The sequence below is a fragment of the Capsicum annuum genome, unplaced genomic scaffold (genome assembly GCF_002878395.1).
Source record: "Capsicum annuum cultivar UCD-10X-F1 unplaced genomic scaffold, UCD10Xv1.1 ctg82010, whole genome shotgun sequence".
Lineage (NCBI taxonomy): Eukaryota > Viridiplantae > Streptophyta > Magnoliopsida > Solanales > Solanaceae > Capsicum > Capsicum annuum.
This window is the reverse complement of record NW_025892772.1, coordinates 595,035-613,824: the sequence shown is the minus strand read 5'-3', so window position 1 is coordinate 613,824 and position 18,790 is coordinate 595,035. Positions and strand designations below refer to the sequence as shown.

The 18,790-nt window shown below is 32.5% G+C and overlaps 1 pseudogene; it reads right to left on the bottom strand.

Moving 5' to 3' along the window:
- Window positions 1–16,595: 16,595 nt before the first annotated feature.
- The window catches only part of LOC107857876, a 9,748-nt pseudogene continuing 7,553 nt past the window's right edge, over window positions 16,596–18,790 (bottom strand).

Below are 18,790 nucleotides of genomic sequence, written 5' to 3'. Positions count from 1 at the left end.
CACCAAAAATATCCCTGGAAGAAATATTCGAATTTGCTGCAGTAGTTTGGTCATGAAGAGCCTCAACACTAGGCTGACCTTTCCTAACTGAACTTCTTATAACTGTTGCTCCAGCTAATTCCTTCTTTATAAACTCTACCATTGGGTTTGCTATTGTATCAATAAGACCTAGAGTAATTAAAAAAGTCATCCGCAACTTTTTCTCAGTAGACACAATCCATGGATGTACAACCTAAAAAGTAGATACATTTAAATCATATAATAATTTACAGTCAGTTGGGTTGCATGTTAACATAGACAACTTATGCAACAGATGATCTATCTACCATAACAGATTAATAATATGTTACATAAGATTACCCATCGATTGCATAATATGCAGTAGATGGTAATCTGTTGAGTCGGGTTCAGAGAAACAAAGCAACAGATGGATAATATGTTGCAAAATATGGATTATTTGTTGCAACAGATTACCCAAATATTGCACCAGTTGCAGTAGACGGGTAATTTGTTACAACAGACGACCCATATGTCGCAACAAATGGCATATCTATTTCAATATCTTTGTTTGATCCAAATTATTTTACTTGAATGAAGACATACTGCATCATACGAAGGTTTAAAGAGATCAACATCCTTAATTTTTGGGTTGCCCTTTACATCCAACCACCTAAGGATCCTTGGATGAGAAACCTCATCTGGGTAATTCTTGAACTGCTTTTGGAGGTGAGAAATGGCTTCAAATTCCCAAACCTAAAAGAATTAAATAGGAGGTAAGCAAAAAAAGTCATATTAATTATTCAATATAAATTAATGGATGAGCAAACAAATAGTGATTAAATTTACCATGAAACCCCAAGAAAAGCCATATAATGTGATCGTCTTTGGGAATAGATTTATCAGTAAATATTTTATAGTCAAGTAGTAGTTGTAATATCCCCATGGATAATTATTGAATTTCTCAAAATCATCAGCAAGCTTAAAAAAATCATCTTCTATAACTTTGTTAACGTCTCTTGCCAATATAGTGACATAGGAAAACCAAACCAAGCACAACTGCTCCCTGTACTATTTTGGTTTGGTTTTATCCTTGAGATGTCCTATCAACTTATTGGATTTGCACCCACGTCCAACAACGTCCAACAACCCATCTATTTTTTCCTTGCGTTTGTCGTTTTGGTTGTCCTACTTGCCTTGGACCTTTTGTGTGGTGTTTTATTGGTGAGAGATTCTTCTGGACGATCGCATCTCAAGCCTATCACTATTGCAAACTATTTTAAGACAAAATAAATCGGCATGCCACAGTAGTTGATCCAGATTTCATCCATGTTTTTCCCTCTTCTTCCAAATATTTATCATCCGCTACATACTTGATCCTATGTTTGAGAAAACCATATACCATGCTCATTTGGAAATGGACAGTATGGTCCTCAGGCAGCTCAAGAAAGTATCCAAATCAGCTCTTCTTAAAAAGTCCGTGTATGTTTTCATTCTTCATAATATTCCTAAATTTATCAAAAGGTTTCCCCAACTGATATTTAAGAACAAACAGTTTTGCAAGGCGATCTATCGACATCGCAACTTGAAACCTGTCAATACTAATAGTTTTGATAGCCACATGTTGGGATTTCAATAATAATTCATGCCCTATTGGTGATGTATTGTCATCCTCTTTCTCACTTTCTTCTCACTCCTCTTCTTGTTTAGCTTCTTCTTCTTCCTCGTCACTTTTATTTTTCTCATCACCATCTATAAACCCTTGTCCACCTCCCTCAATGTCATTTTCATAACTTTCCTTGGCTTTACTTTTCCCTGGCTGAGATTGTTCGGAAAGATCCTTCAAATTCGTCTGAGACATGTTTTACCTACAAATAACAGAAAAAGAAAAATTACATTACAATTGATGAATGCATAAATTTTAAAAAATACATTACAAACACCACCAATACCCACCAAAATCCACCACAAATACCACCAATCAATGCCACCAACAGCTACCACAAACACCATCAGTGCCACGACGACGACAACGACCACCACCACGACCAGTAATACCACAAACACCATCTAACAGTACCATGATAGCAACGGAATACTACAACAAAAAATAGGATTTTCTTGGGTTCTTCCTATGATTTTACCATCAAAACTCAAAATTGTAAACCCATTCTCGAAGATAATACAACTAAAAGTTTTCTTTTTTATCAGTAAACTTAAAAGCCCTAATTTTTAGAAAAAATAACAAATATAGAACTCTTCTCAAACTCTATTACTTATGAGACAGAGAATACGCTGAAACAAGCAAGAATAAAGTCGAAAATAACACCTATGTGGTCAGAAATAAGAAGAAAATTGATCTGTTGTGAAGGGTTAAGCAATTTGTTGAGTAGTTGTTGTCTGTATTGTTGAGAGAGAGAGAAAAAAGTGAGAACTCAATATTTGAAATGATGAAATATTTTCTCATAAATAGATGATTTGTATGAGTTGATTTGTATTTTGGAAGATAATGACAAGTTTGGAAAATGTTATTTGGTCCGAATTGATCTTAATTATTTTTTAAAATTTTAAAAGATATGCGTAATTTTTAATCGTCTTATCATGAAATTGCCAAAAGATTTAATTGAAGTTGTAGTTGACCCTATGAACTCACCCCTTGTCCTAGATTACTCAATTTAGGTATTTGTTGAACATATGAACTCGATTGAAATTGTATAAAAACAAATGTTCAACCTATTACATTAGATGACTTAGCTGTTTGAATTTATCAAACAGATATATACATCTATTGTAACAGATTAACTATCTATTGTAAATTATGAAATAAGCGCTGCAATCTATTGCGATATATGACCGAGCCATTGGAAATTGTCAAACATAAATTCCCATCTGTTGCAAAGTATGACTTATATGTTTTAAGATCATTTTTTATTTATTTATTTTTAAGAAATTAAGGTATTAGTTGAACATATTAGGTAATAAGAATCACTTCAACTCAGAGTGATGGATCGAAGACCCTGGTCAGGAGGAACACAATACCGTCTCATCATGTAATTGCCAAAAAACTCAATTGAAGTTGCAGTTGACCCTATGAGAGCTCACGCCTAGTCCCAGATCAATCAATTAAGGTATTAGCTGAACATATAAGTTAATAAGAATCACTTCAAGTCAGAGTGATCGATCGATGACTCTGGTCGGGAGAAACGTAATACTGTCTCATCATGCAATTGCCAAAAGACTCAATTAAAGTTGTAGTTGACCCTATGAGAACACACCCCTAGTGCTAGATTAATAAATTAAGGTATTAGTTGAACATATAAGGTAATAAGAATCACTTCAACTCAAAGTGATCGATTGACCACTCTGGTCGGGAGGAACACAATACCGTCTCATCATGCAATTGCCAAAAGACTCAATTGAAGTTGTAGTTAAACCTATAAGAGCTCACACTTAGTCTTAGATTAATCAATTAAGGTATTAGTTGAATATATTACGTAATAAGAATTGCTTCAACTCAGAGTGATCGATCAATGACTCTAGTCGGGAGGAACACAATATCGTCTCATCATGTAATTGTCAAAAGACTCAATTGAAGTTGTATTGAACATATAAGAACTCACCCCTAGTCCTAGATTAATAAATTAAGGTATTAGTTGAACATATAAGGTAATAAGAATTGCTTCAACTCAGAGTGATCGATCAACGACTCTGGTCGGGAGGAACACAATACCTCCTCATCATGCAATTACCAAAAGACTCAATTGAATTTGTAGTTAAACCTATAAGAACTCACACCCAGTCCTAGATTAATCAATTAAGGTATTAGTTAAATATATTAGGTAATAAGAATCGCTTCAACTTAGAGTAATCGATCAACAACTCTGGTTAGGAGGAACACAATAGCATCTCATCATGCAATTGCCAAAAGACAAAATTAAAGTTGTAGCTGACCCTATGAGAACTCCCCCGTAGTACTAGATTAATCAATTGAGGTATTAGTTGAACATATAAGGTAATAAGAATCGCTTTAACTCATAGTGATCGATCGATGACTTTAGTCGAGAGAAACGCAATACCGTCTCATCATGCAATTAATGAAAGACTCAATTAAAGTTGAAGTTGAACCTATAAGAACTCACCCCTAGTCCTAGATTAATCAATTAAGGTATTAGTTGAATATATTTAGTAATAAGAATTACTTCAACTCAGAGTGATCGATCGATGACTTTGGTTGGGAGGAACACAATACCGTCTCATCATGCAATTGCCAAAAGACTCAACTGAAGTTTTAGTTGACCCTATGAGAACTTAACCCTAGTCCTAGATTAATCAATTAAGGTATTAGTTGAACATATGAACTCAATTGAAATTGTATAAAAATAAATATTTAATATGTTACAACAGATGACTTATCTATTGTAATTTATCAAACAGATTAAGTCATCTGTTGCAACAGATTATCCATCTATTGTAAATTATCAAATAGGTACTGCCATCCATTAGACAGATGACCAAGCCATTGGAAATTTTAAAAAAAAAATTGTCATCTGTTGGAAAGTATGACTTAAATGTTTTAAGATTTTTTTAATTATTATTTTAAAGCAATTTAGGTATTATCTTGACAATAAGGTAATAAGAATCACTTCAACTCAGAGTGATCGATCAATGACTCTATGACTGAGGAGGAATATAATACCAACATCATGCAATTGCCAAAAGACTCAATTCAAGTTTTAATTGGCCCTATGAACTCACCCCTAGTCCAAGATTAATCAATTTAGGTATTAGCTTGATAATGAGTTAATAAGAATCATTTCATCTCAGAGTGATCGATCGATGACTTAGGTCGAGAGGAACGCAATACCAACATTATGAAATTACCAAAAGGCTCAATTAAAGCTGTAGTTAACCCCATGAACTCACCCATAGTTCTAGTTAAATCAGTTGAAGTTGTAGTTGAACATACGAACTCAATTAAAATTGTATAAAAACAATTATTCAACTTGTTGAAACAGATGACTTATCTATTGGAATTTAACAAATAGATTAATTCATCTGTTGTAACAGATTAACTATCTATTGTAAATTATCAAATAGGCGTTTTCATATGTTGCGACAAATGACTGAGCCATTGGAAATTTTTAAATAAAAATTGTCATCTATTGCAATAGATTTTAAATTTAAAGAAATTTTCTAATTTTCTGTTCGAGATAAAAAAGATAAAATTCTAAGGCAGTAAAAAAATATTACTTGGATAACTCAAAAATCTCCTTCTTGAGTAGTCTTATCTTGTCTTTTCAATGTCACTGTCTCCTCTTCCCTTCAAAAGTTATTAATGAATATATAAAACCAATCTTTAGAATTCTCTTTTCTTCAGCCATAAATTAACACAACTTATCTCTCTTCTTTATTTAGATTCAGAATTCTCTCTCTCCTCTTTAGGGTAATCACAACCAACTTTTTTTTTCTTTTCTTTTCTCTTCTCTTTCATATGAGGACCCTTTCGAATCTTAACCGATCCCCCCAATATCTTTGCTCGACTAAAATGGGTGTTCTGATCCCTTTGCTTTTTTGACATTGCAGGTATGATTCATTGTTTCTCTTTCCTTCTCGTCTTCTTCTTTGTACATTATTTTTAATTAGATATTTACATCTGTTGTTATTATTGATTTACCCATTACCAGTTTTTTATTTATTGATAAATAGGTGTTGGTGTCATTGGAACATGTGGTATTTGTGTTGTTGATGGTGTTGGAACATATGGTGTTGTTTCCTTATTGTTGGTGGTGTTGTAATAGTTTTCTCAACTGCTGCAACTAATAAATCAGTTGCTGGAACAGGCAGAGCAACTGTTGGAAGAAATTAAACCAGTAGCAAGGTTGGGTTAATTTATTCCAACAAATAACCCATCTGTTACAATATTTCATCCATTTGTTGACACAAATGCATCGCCTGTTGCAATGGATGACTCATCTATTAAACGGATGGAGAATATATTACATCAGATGGGTCATCTATTGATTTATTCAATTTTGTGTTACCCTTTTGTAATGCTCTTTTTGTTCTTCTCTTGTTTGACATCAAATGTTTCTCTCTTATTTGAAGATTAAAGAAAGTGAAACTTGATAAACTTTTGCCTGACTAGCATTAAAGGCTAGATTAAAGATGGATTCAGAGGAATAAGCTACTTGTAGATAAAACCACTTCATATCTGGGAGGTATATATTACTGATCAACCTATCGTGAAAACACACATGCAGCATACTAATTTTGTGAATATTGGTTCTTTACCTATTAGGCGTTAATATTTCAAACAAGAATGGAATTTTACAGTTAAGATTGTTAGGTTCGAATTGGTAAGGTTGAGGGACCAAGTAGGTGGTGTCGATACCCTGTTACGATTTAATGAAGATTTTGCTAATGTTTGTGTGTCAAGTTTGGAGAAGGGTTCAAGTTTTTGGTGGTAGTGTAAGCATTCAAATAGTGATTAGACCAATTTTTAGGGTTCAATGGAATTTTGAAAGGCCTCCGAAGCATCGTACTGTACCAAACAAGAATGGAAAACCAATAGAAATTTCCTTGGTCTAAATTTATATAGATAGGTTACTCGAGGAGACTATTATATAGCAGAAGGTGATTGGAATAATATCTCTGCGGAAAGGGGAAGGTGGAGAAGACCATATATTAACTTAGACCTTATTTAAGAAGAAACATAGGGTAGGAAGGAAAGTGTAGCAAAATTGGCAGATGAAATTGACATGAAAAATAAAAAAATTGAATTAGCTGCAAAAGTGAAAGTGTATCCAAAAATGAAAATCCATCAGTCCATTTTGAAAAGAAAAATACTGAAGAGGACTAGAGGTGTGCACTTTTTTTATGGACTTCAACTAGCTAGCTTGGCCTGAATGAAGACCCACAAAATGTAGAACCAGAACTCTAAGGTTGTAGCTTTGCGAGCACCGATGGTGGTAAGATTATCGATCAGGATTGAAACCTGAACCAACAACTCCTAAAGTAAAAATAAGGGATAAAGCCAAGGTGGCAATTTTTAAAGTTAAATTTGTATCCCATGCCTCCTGTTTATGGATTTGGCCAGGTCAAAAGCAGTGGAAACAACAAGGCATGGGATTTCTGCCCAACTTCAGACCTTTTTATTTCTACTGCCATTGACCTGATCAGAACCACAAATAGAAGGCATGAAATACAAGTTAGACTTCAAAAATTGACGTCTTAGATTCTCTTATTTTTACTTCTGAAGTTGTTGGTTTAGGTTTCATTCTTTACTAAAACTCTTACCAATCCTCTGTGCTCTCCAAGCTACTTTCTTAGAGTTCTGGTCCTGCACTTTGTGGGTTTTCATTAAGGCCACGCTCGCTAGTCACAGTCCTTAGTAAAGTGTCCAGCTCCAGTCCTTTTGAGCATTTTTATTTATCAAGAATGACTAACAGATTTTAATATGTGGATACACTTCCACATTTGAAGCTCATCTAGTTTTTTCATCTCTCAAGTCAATTTCATTGGCCAGATTCACTAGAAGTTCCTTACTTGCTTCCCTGTGTTTCCTCTTAAACAAGGTCTGAGCTGATATATAGTATTCTCCACCTCCTCCTTCTTGCACAGGTATTCTTCCAAGCACCTTTTACTGCATGATAGTCTCCTCGAGCAATCTATCCATATAAATTTGGACCAGAGGAATTTCTCTTGGTTTTCCATTCTTATTTACTGCAGTGCAAAACTTCAGAAGCCTTTAAAAAGTCCATTGCATCATTAAAATCAGTCCAATCACTATTGGATATGTACACTGCTGCTAAAAACTTGAACCCTTCTCCAAACTTGACACATAAACATGAGTAAAACCATCATTAAATTGGAGCAAGATGTCAACACACACCATCTTGGAACCCTTCAACCTTATTAGATTGCACCTACCATACTAAACTATAAAATGTAGGATCTTGTTTAAAGGATCAATGTCTAATCGGTAAAAAACTGCATTCACAAGATCATTGTACTTTATATGTGTCTGTCACGATAGCCTGATCAATAATAAATAACTTCCACGCATGAAAGTGGATCTATTCATCTGCATGCACCTTATTCTTTCTACCTCATTAATGTCAGACAATGTTTATTCTTCTGATGACTACTGAAAAAGAGGTGAACAGTCGTGACTTTTTGTCTACCACATTCAAAATAGCTGATGAATCAAATTCTCCATCTGTTGCAAATGATGAATCGGTTATTAGAAGAAATCAAAACATCTCCTCCAATAAGTGGTCCATCTATCACAACAAATAATCCATATGTTGCAACATATATCTCATCTGTTGTAATAGATGGTAAATCCATTGCGATAATGGGTTTTCTGTTGTGAAAGATGGACGATCTGTTGCAACATCTCAATAATAATGGCTTTTATTAAGTCTCAAACTATTTTGAAAATGTGAGAAGTTTGAATGTAAAAGAAAAAGTCGCGACGTTTCACAGAAAATAAAAAGCCAATAGTTTAAATATAATTAATACAATGGAGATGAACAATCGTGCCTTTTTTTCTAACACATTTAGATTCAATCCTCTATAAATAGGTCCCTCCTTAATCTTTATTCTACTCCACTTTTATTTTTTTTTGCATTTTCTCTTTTCGTATTACATCTTCAACCACTTCTATTCAAAGAGCATATTCCTTTTTTGTTGAGATAAGTTTTTTTTTATGTGAATCTACCAGTTGGTAGTATATGTTGTATTACATTCAGACTCTTTTTTTTACTTTTGCGTTTATGTTTTTTGTCAATTCATGCATGTTCTAGATATGGCTAATCCTGTTTAGGACATTGCTTTCTGTGCGACACCATGCGGAAACTTCAGAGGCAGGTTAACGACCTATAAAGAGAGTTGGTCGCCGTGAGAGCAAGAATGTTCAGAGAGATGCAGAGGTTGATGAGGGCCCTACTGCTTCCGGTTGATTGGTCGGCTGGCAATAATAATGATGCTAATGATAATAATAATAGTTAGAATGTGTTTTTTCTTTTAGCGTATGTATTTTAATTTTTCTATATCGAATCAATACCTAATGTATTTTATTTTTCGTTTAATGAAAAAATTATTTTTAGTCGACTTTTGCTTTAAATTCTAATTCAATTTTCATTTTGTCTATTTCTTCTTCTAAACATATATGTTAACATGTCGATGGTTGAAAGTAAGGAGCAATTTTGAATCCAGTAGCAATAGCAATTTTGGCTTTTGAGTTCTTTCCACAGATGGACCATGTGACAGATTGGTCATTGGTTGGGTTTCTGTCAACAGATTATCCATCTATTGCGATAGATTTATCATCTATTAGAGGAAAATATTCTAATTTAATGATGAATTATATTGTGTTCTTTCAGCTAATGTCCATCTATTGCAACAGATGGGTAATCTGTTGAAAATAATTATGGTTTGTTGTATTTAGTTCATGTTTTGCCTCTTTTTATTGATGCACAAGTTATTAAAAAGGATGTTTTATATATAATAAATGCTAACATTACATTCATAACAATGAGTTAAATATATAAAAGTACACAACAAACAACACAAGTTTTTGCAATTACAATGATAATGGTGGATTACGATCCGAGCATGTGGTTTTTTTGTGGCCAGCGCGCTTACATACAAAGCACTTGTTTTTTCTTGATTAACATAATTCTCCGACTCCACGCCTCCTCTTATATGGATTTCTTCCCAATTTAATAGTTCTTGGATCAATATATAGAGGAGGTATTAATCTTCCTAAAAGCTCTACAGGAATAACTCAAGATTCTTCGGGAGGCACCGAAGTGATATGCCCACTCTATGCCATTGTATATTTTTCCACCGAATAATATGGAGAGAAGTGATCATAAATTTTAGGTCCATATGTTGCACCGTATTGAGCTTGAAGAGCTGCCATAGCATGTGGACAGGGTATTTTGTCCAAGTCAAAAACTCTAAACGTATAAGATCTTGTTTGAAGATCGACTGTGCCAATATCATCATCACCGGTGATACTAAATTTGTAATCTGTTATTTGATGAGATAATAATCTATTTCCCAGACTGATGTTCGTTGATATTATTTTTTCCACTTCTAGAACAAATGGGGTTCCTGTGTCCTCGAATTGCACACGCCTTTCGTTAAAAAATTGGCCATACTTCTTGTTTATTTTTCAAATAGAGGCTTGATTGGAAATTCTCTTTCATCACCAAACAATGAATTCACCGATTCAACTATGTTTGACGTCATAATATTGTACCTATACAAAAGAATCACTTTGTACGATATCATACTAAACTTGTAACTCAAATGAGACATTAAATTCATAAAAATGTACCTATTTGCCGGAAAGAATGCTCAGCTCCATCTCTCAAAACTGACATGTACGCGACTTTTTGCTACCTGGGGATGCATATCCGCTATTTATTGAAATGGTTTAAAAACTCCTCTTTACTATATGCTTTAGCTGCTCTATAAAAAGGGTCGCGACCCTTTCGTTGTTAAAGTTGGTCTAAATATTCTCTCCAAGATGCCTGATGCAACAACCAAAGTAAGCTGAAGTAAAGAAAATCAAACCCATCTTTAGAATACTTGGATGACTATCTGAAACAAATACAACTCTTCGGTATCTTCTACGCAGCTTCACAGTTGTTCAAAAAATCTATAAGAGGCATCACATTTCTTTTCCGCTACACAAAAAGCGATAGGAAAGATGTGATTCTCCGCATCCTGCACCACCACTGGTAGTAGAACTCCATTATACCTGCTCCTCAAGAAGGTACCGTCGATGGCTATGCCTTTTCTCAAATTTTGAAAACCTTAAATCCAAGCACCATAAGATACAAAAAAGTACTTGAACCTTCCATTTTCATCAACACGCAATGCCTTCTTACTTCCTGGATTTGTGGACTCAAGCATGTAATGGTAGCCATCCAGGATTGCATACTCATGCTCGTGTGTATCCCTAACCAAGTCCTTAGCAATCTTCATAGATGTATATATCTTCTAATAAATGACCAGGACACCCAATTCTGTAAAGAGTTGATTGGCCATAATCCTTGTAGAAGGGCCTTTGCCATCAGGGAAACTATTCTTGAAATATTCAACGAGGACCTTTAACTTGGTTTGAGGATTTTGGCTCGAGATGTGCTCCGAGCCACATGTGTGATACTTTTCATGTTTATGAAAGACGAATCTGTTAGAACTTATGTACTTCACCACTCTCAAGAACCACTTGCAGTTCAGATAAGCACATTTTTAGCAAAAGACACTGCTTGAATTAATCACCTTCTTTATTCTGAAATTTTTTTCCAAGCAAGTAATAAAAAAAGTGGTAGATAGTTTTTATTATCCTTGAATGAAATTCCATTGAAAAAACTAGTTTCGTAATCTTGAAGATTACCAGATATGTAGATCGAGAAGAACTACCCACCATATTAGTCGCATCAGTGGGCGTAGGTATTTGATAATTATCTCGAATATTCATGTCTAGATCATCCAACCTATCATCAAAGATGTCTTGTTGTTGTTCTTGTTTTACATTCTGGTTCTCATTCTCTCTCATCTTTTTAACCACGTACACCCTTAACACTGGCCTAGATGAATCACTAAGATAAGTATGGAATCGAACCTGATTGGTTATCTTGAAATGTAGTACCCTCTAATTTTCAAAAGAGCTGTACATGTAGCTGATGACGAATTATTTTGATTGATAATTCTGTCCACAATAGTTAATGATTAAGTTCACAAAATCATCATACGAAATATCACTTTCGATTGTCATAGCTATTGTCTCTAGCATTTCACCCTCCTTCCAATGCCATACATATCAATTGCTCTTTTCGATCCATTGACCATGACAATCCACCCCTATTGTTATTGATCCCTCCATTAGTGGTACCTAAATAAAGTCATTTGTTAAAAAAGTTAATAGTGATTTCATAATGCCGTACATGAATCCCAACAAATGTGTAATCTGTTGCAACAGGTGAAAAATAAGTTGCAACATGTAAGTGATCAGTCATAATAGATTACTTACCTATTGGAATTCATGTTACTCTCCTGTAGCTGATTTCAATAGATGAGTCATCTGTTGTAAGAGGTGAATCATATGTTGTAACAGACTATATATCTGTTGCAACAGATGAAGTGCCTATTGGGATAGATATTACAGTACTAAGGCACCTTTAAAGCTGATTCCGACAGATAAGTGACATATTGTAATAGATAATTAACTTGTTGCAACAGATGACTTACCTATTGCAATAGACGACGCGTTTGTTGGAATCAAGTTCGAGTTCTATTATAACAGGTTACTAATCTGTTGCAATAGATATTTATCATGTTGCACCAGATAACTAATCTAATGCAACGTCATATGTTGCAACAGATGACCCATCTGTTTGATTCATGTTACGACACTATAGAACTATAAATATGAATCCAACATATGAGTCTTTTGTTCAAATAGATGTCTCATCTGTTGTAACAGATGATTGATCTATTTAAATAAATAGCTCTTATGTTGCATTCATGTTCGCATGCTATTGTTGAAAAAATAGCACAATAGCAGTTACCCAGATGACAAATTCAACTCAAAATCATAATTTGACTTACCAAAGTCTCTTATGAAGTAATGTCAAAGTGGAAAGTGACGTACAGAACAAAATTTGACCTAAGAAATTGGTCAAATAGCAGTAGTAGGACCTAAGAAATTGGTCAAATAGCAGTAGTAACGGTAACAACAACAACAACAATGGTCAACATAAAGAAGATGAAGATGATAATGAAGTAGAAGATGTTGATAATGAAGCAGAGATGATGAATAAAGCAACAACAACAATGAACAATAAAAATCGCTAAAAGAGAAACAACAATAGATGAGAAGAGAAAGAAACACACCTTTTTTCCATCCGTTTCCCATTATATTAGGTAAACATTTGGATCAAGTGTAAATTTAAAAACTTGTGGGCTATTCTCAAACTTACCCAACTTTCTTAATCCATAATAAAGTAATTGTCACCCCCACTCAATTATGAAAACTTGTGTTACCTACACCTCATTTTCAAACTCTTTTGTCACTTTTAGCTCAAAGCCCCTACTTAGTTTACTTTAAATTTCAAGCAGTTCACCCGATTCATTTATTTTTGATATTTTTATGCTTTATTAAATATTAAAAATAATAACTCAATAAATTGTTAACATATACTATTTATTTTTATCACACTAATTTCATTCAATTTTTATTATATTACAAAAAAAAATAAAATTGAAAAATAATTAATTGATTTAATTTCTAAAACAATAGATAGTTCATACTCACATTAGTTATGTTATGAATTAAAGTGAAGCAACTACAAAAAGTAATTAGATTAAATCTTAGATTAATTTAAAAGAAGAAAAAGAAAGTGCATGGTATTGAATATTACCTTTTGAAAAAAAACTTCTTTGATAAGGGTGATAATTGATGACCATTTGAAGACAAAAATTGAGTTCATATTTTTACTCGCACACAGAATGTTTTTATTGTTTCAATGTGTTGTTTCCACATGTCCATTAAAATTTAGTACAACTTGAATGACTTTTCGAAAATATGATCTTTGCTTGTTGTACAACTACTTGAAGTTGGATTATGTTGTTAAATTATAAAATTATTGAAATGATATTTTTACCCTTGATCGTCATTCAACTCGTGATTTTAAAAAAAATTAAATAACAAATCTCTACAAGAAAAAAAAGACGCATTATTGGTTAGACAAAATAGAAAAGTGAGAAATAGTAACTTAAGTTCATACATTATTGACGTTTAATAATGAAATGAATGAACAAATTTATTTTTTTAAAATTATTATTAATAATAAATTTTAATATTTATTTATACATTAAAAATAATAGAGAGTGATAATTTTATAGATATATTTTAATATAAGTAATAAAAAATAGAGGTATATTTTATAATAAATTCCTAAAAGATCACCCATTTATATTGTCATTAAAATTATAATTTAGAAATAACAATTAATGTCAAAACTCATTTATCTATATAGACAATTAAGAATAAGAGATAAGTAAGACTTAAATATACATATATAATTAATACATGTAATATTTAAATAATATCATAAAAGATAGCATTAGATTTGCTAATAAGTTCATAAAAATTATTCTACTTATAATATTAATAAACTAAAACAAAAATATATAAATACCTAGAATTAAAAATAAAAATATTACATATAATATAAAAAAGATATTATAAAGATGGAGGATTGAAAATACCAACGGTAAAATCAATATTGCATAAAATAAAGAGGAATAATATCTATTTAACAAAGTAGGAATTTGTTCAAATGAAAAATTAAGAATATTTATATTCTTGGAATAGTAAGGATTAATATGGAAAACACCAATGTCTTGATATTTGAAGTGACAAATAAGAAAGTTAACTAATAGAGAGGTAAAAATATAATATATTATAATGCATGCATTAAGATGTATAGTGGTATACAAATAACATGTTTGTAAGGTATTTTTATTTTATATCAAGAAACTTGAAAAAGAGAGTGAAGAAAGAGATATTTTCAAGTTAAAGACCTTTTGCCCTTGATAATGAGTATAATTACAGGTTTGTCCTTGGTCGTTCCTCCACTCATGCTTCTATATAATACTAGATAGGTATGCCCGTGCTTTGCATGGGCCCAACGTATAATTTTATTATGAGCGCAAACCTTGTGATATTTGAAGAGGATGACAAAACCAACTTGGAAACCATCTTTTGAATGTCTTGAATGTGCTTCTGAAAGTAACATCAAACGTGAGGCTACGGTGTGATTTTGATCCACAGACTTGGTGTTTGGACATCTCATGCACTCATGTTACTTCTGTTGACTTTAGTAGCTTATTGTTTCTGGTTCTTCTGCCATAATTTGTATGAGATTACATTTTTTCAAATGCTCCTCAGAAATTTGTCATTGTTAGTCATATTTTTTCTTTTATATGAAGAAACTGTGTTACTTTTTCTGCTATATTATCCTGTGAGTAGAAGATAGAAATTTTTCTTTAGACACTAAACAGCTAAACAACATTTCAGGTGGCTAGTTTGTTCCATAAAATGCAATTGCGTGCAGAGAAATCTATATCAGAAGATAAAGAAGTCAAGTTTGTTGTATCTGTTCCTCCTACAAGAAGTGATGTTCTTCATCCATGTGATGTAGCGGAGGTATTTTCTTTGATGCATTACTGCTTAGAGTTGCTATCCCACCATAGCTTTTTTGTCTTTGTTCTTATATGGATTCAACCTCTCAATCCTTTTCTGAAGGATGTTGCAATTGCTTATGGTTATTTTTCCTATGATAAAACCACAATATTTGTTAATGACAGCAAGAGTAGGTTAATATTAATACAACACTCAACTACTTACTAAATTTTTATTTAGTAGTAAAATCTAAGATCCTAAAAAATAAATATACAAAATATTGTAATGTAAAATGAGTAGATCTAAAGTTAGTGATATTAATAAGGATTAAGAGAATTGGCAGAAGAATGAAGACAGTTTAATGAACTTGCTTGTTGTGTAGTTGAGAAATCTAAAGAGTTGATATTCCTGAGTAAAAGCTCAAGTCCATGAGCTTATTTAAATGTATATGGGATACTTTCTAGAAAATGCTAGTGATGGACTTTTAAAATTAGAAACTGGGGCAAGTCAGTAGACTAAAGGAAGCATATCTAAAAGGTACTTCATCTGTTTTAATTTCTTCCTGATTTTTTGACTTGACACGAAATTTAAGAATAAATAGAAGACTTTTAAAATCTTATAATTTTAAATTAGAGATATGTAAAATGTGTATTAAAATATCTTTTAAAAGTGTGATCTTAAACATGTTAAGTATCAAATTGAATTTAAGGAGATAAAAGAAAAGAAAAACAAACATATTGATAAGTAATTTTATTCTGTGGACCTTTTAGTTGTACAATATTTTCAATATTTTTCTGACAGATTACTTTTTCGCAATAATTTGCTACCAAAAGTACATGGGTGCCTACTTTGTCAATTTGATTCAGATTTTTCTTCATTTTTAAAAAGAATTTAAAATAGCTATGAACGAACTTTAATTGAAGTACCAACACGGGTTGTGGTGCAGTGGGGGGACTGCTCCACCCTTAACCAGAGGTCTCGGGTTCAAGCCTTGGGTATGGAAAAGGTTATGCTGGGAGCGCTACCTCCTTAATGGGCCCTGCAATGCGCGATTCGAATTAGTCGGGGCTCTAATACGGGCACCGAACACCAGATGGAAAATGCCCAAAAAAAAATTTAATTGAAGTACATTAAAATTTCAACTTACCCCGTAAATAAAGACTTTTGAGACATGGGAAGGGTAAGAATAGAGGAACATACACCTATGTACAAAGGAAAATAAGAAAACAGATTGAGTCCAACAGATGAAGATAAACTTTCCAACTAGAATATAGGACTCATGTCTGAACATGATGCATATTATTTCTATTACATATAAGTTTTATTACAACAAAACAAATGTGTGAAAGATATTTGTGCACCTGATTCAGCTTACCACTACTATTGCTCCTTCTTAAGACTGGCACCATTCTTCAAACGTAGGTGTCGCCACCCTAACATTTTTCCTGTCAAATATGTTCGCTGCAATACAAAAAATATATTAAAATCATCGCATGTAACAATAGCTCGAGATGGATGATGAATGATCCAAACATCTATTTTTTGCCTTAAAAGAGACGACCAAAAAGAAGTACAACAGAACACATCTGCCAAACGGATAAGGCTGGATCGTTGCCCTCAAACTTGGAAGAGACTGATAATTATGCTTCTGATGTTACAAATGGAACTAAAGGAATTCTTATGTAAGACACAGTTTGATGTATACATTAACTAGAATTCTTATGTAAGACACAGTTTGATGTATACATTAACTAGAATTCTTATGTAAGACACAGTTTGATGTATACATTAACTAAGTACATAAAAATACAGAATTGCAAGGAACAAAGTCCTTAAAAATAACTATATAAATTTGATGGTCATCTCAAAGGAAAAATTAAGCAACTTCAAAACCAATAGAATCAACGAAACTTAATTCAAATCTTGAAATCGATCTTTTTGTTGTCCACCTCCAATGTAGCTCCCGAAGAAGAAAATGTGAAAAGAAAGTCTCAAGTTGTACCTCACCACTCACATATAAAAAACTGACTCTTATTAGAGCTCGCGACCAAAATAAGCCACCATAAGTAGAAAGTAAAACAAATAAGCCAATCTTTTTAGGTTGTAACCAAAATAGGCTACTCGAAGTTTTTTATTCCGATTTGTGTAATTCAACAAACAGAGCCGTAAAAGTGATGAACAGTTCATAAAAAGAGTAAATCAGAATTATTAATTACGTATTATACATCGGAACTAAATATTCGGACTTACAAACCGGAACTCATACTTCCGTTTTATGAAAATTAATAAAAATGCAGAGAAGCCCTCAAATCGGATTTTTTTCTTCCATTTTGTATCTTAAATCTGTTTGCATGTTATATACCAAAACTTTTAAAACCGGGTTACAAAATGAAACATTTAATTTCGATTTATAGGCTTCTCGAAATACACATAACATTACGAACACCACAAGCAATTCTTGATTCTTTTTTCCCCTCAATTTTAGACAATTCATCTCATTTTATTTCTTTTTTTTGTTTTCTCAAAGTAATCATCAGATTACGTAATTACTTTATCTTTAGAATTCCTAATTTTCTCTTAATTTTTTTTTGCTATATATGCAGTACCTAATGTTGTCACTGTCGTCCAACTAAATTCATTATTATATTGACAAAAAAATAAATACATAACTACAAAGAATTGTTAACACATGATCCAAAATCAAGAATTTTAGTATTTGACAAATTCCTAACGATTGCTCCACTTTGGAGCCATAAAGTTATTCAAGAAAAACTGAATTAAAGTATGGATCAATAAAATGCAGTGAGATGGTACTAGTAAAGGCCACAATGATAGAATTGTTAATCTTATATACCATGTTAAGGCCACAATGATAGAATGGTGAAGCGCAATAAGAGGAGAATAAGGGATTTATGCATACAAAAACAAGCCTCATCTTGTCAGTGAAATCTTCACAAGCAAGTATGAATTGGTGAAGTAGGTACTTTTTCTCGTTAGTTTATCGTCTTACCGTTAGATTACTCCAGTGTCTATTTAAGAGAATATTGACAATATAAGGTTTTAAAATTGTTTATAAAATGGATATAGATCCTTTCATGGTTCACTCATAGTCAAGATTAGTAAGAGTTTTGAGAAAAAGGAAAGCATTATAAACATTTCATATATTATTCTGGCATGCTTCAACAGATAATATTTAAGGGACAAAGCGGGAAAAAAAATCCGATTTTAGGGCTCCACCGCAATTTTAGTATTTTTTATAAAGCGAAACTTTTACTTCTGATTTGTAAGTCGGAAGTTTTATGTCCAAATTGAAAACAAAATTATTAATTTTGATTTCTACTTTTTTTGAACTGTTCATCGCAGTTATGGCTCCGTTGTAATTTAAATTACACAAATCGAAATCAAAAACTCCACAAAGCCTATTTTGGTTCAATATTAAAAAAGTGATTTATTTGTGTCACTTTCTACTTATTTTGGTCGCAAATTCCTCTTATTAGTAATTAGAGTTGGATCTGGTTTACAAATACAACAATACATCCAGTCACCAATGACATACTAAAACTGTTATTATTACATACATATATATCT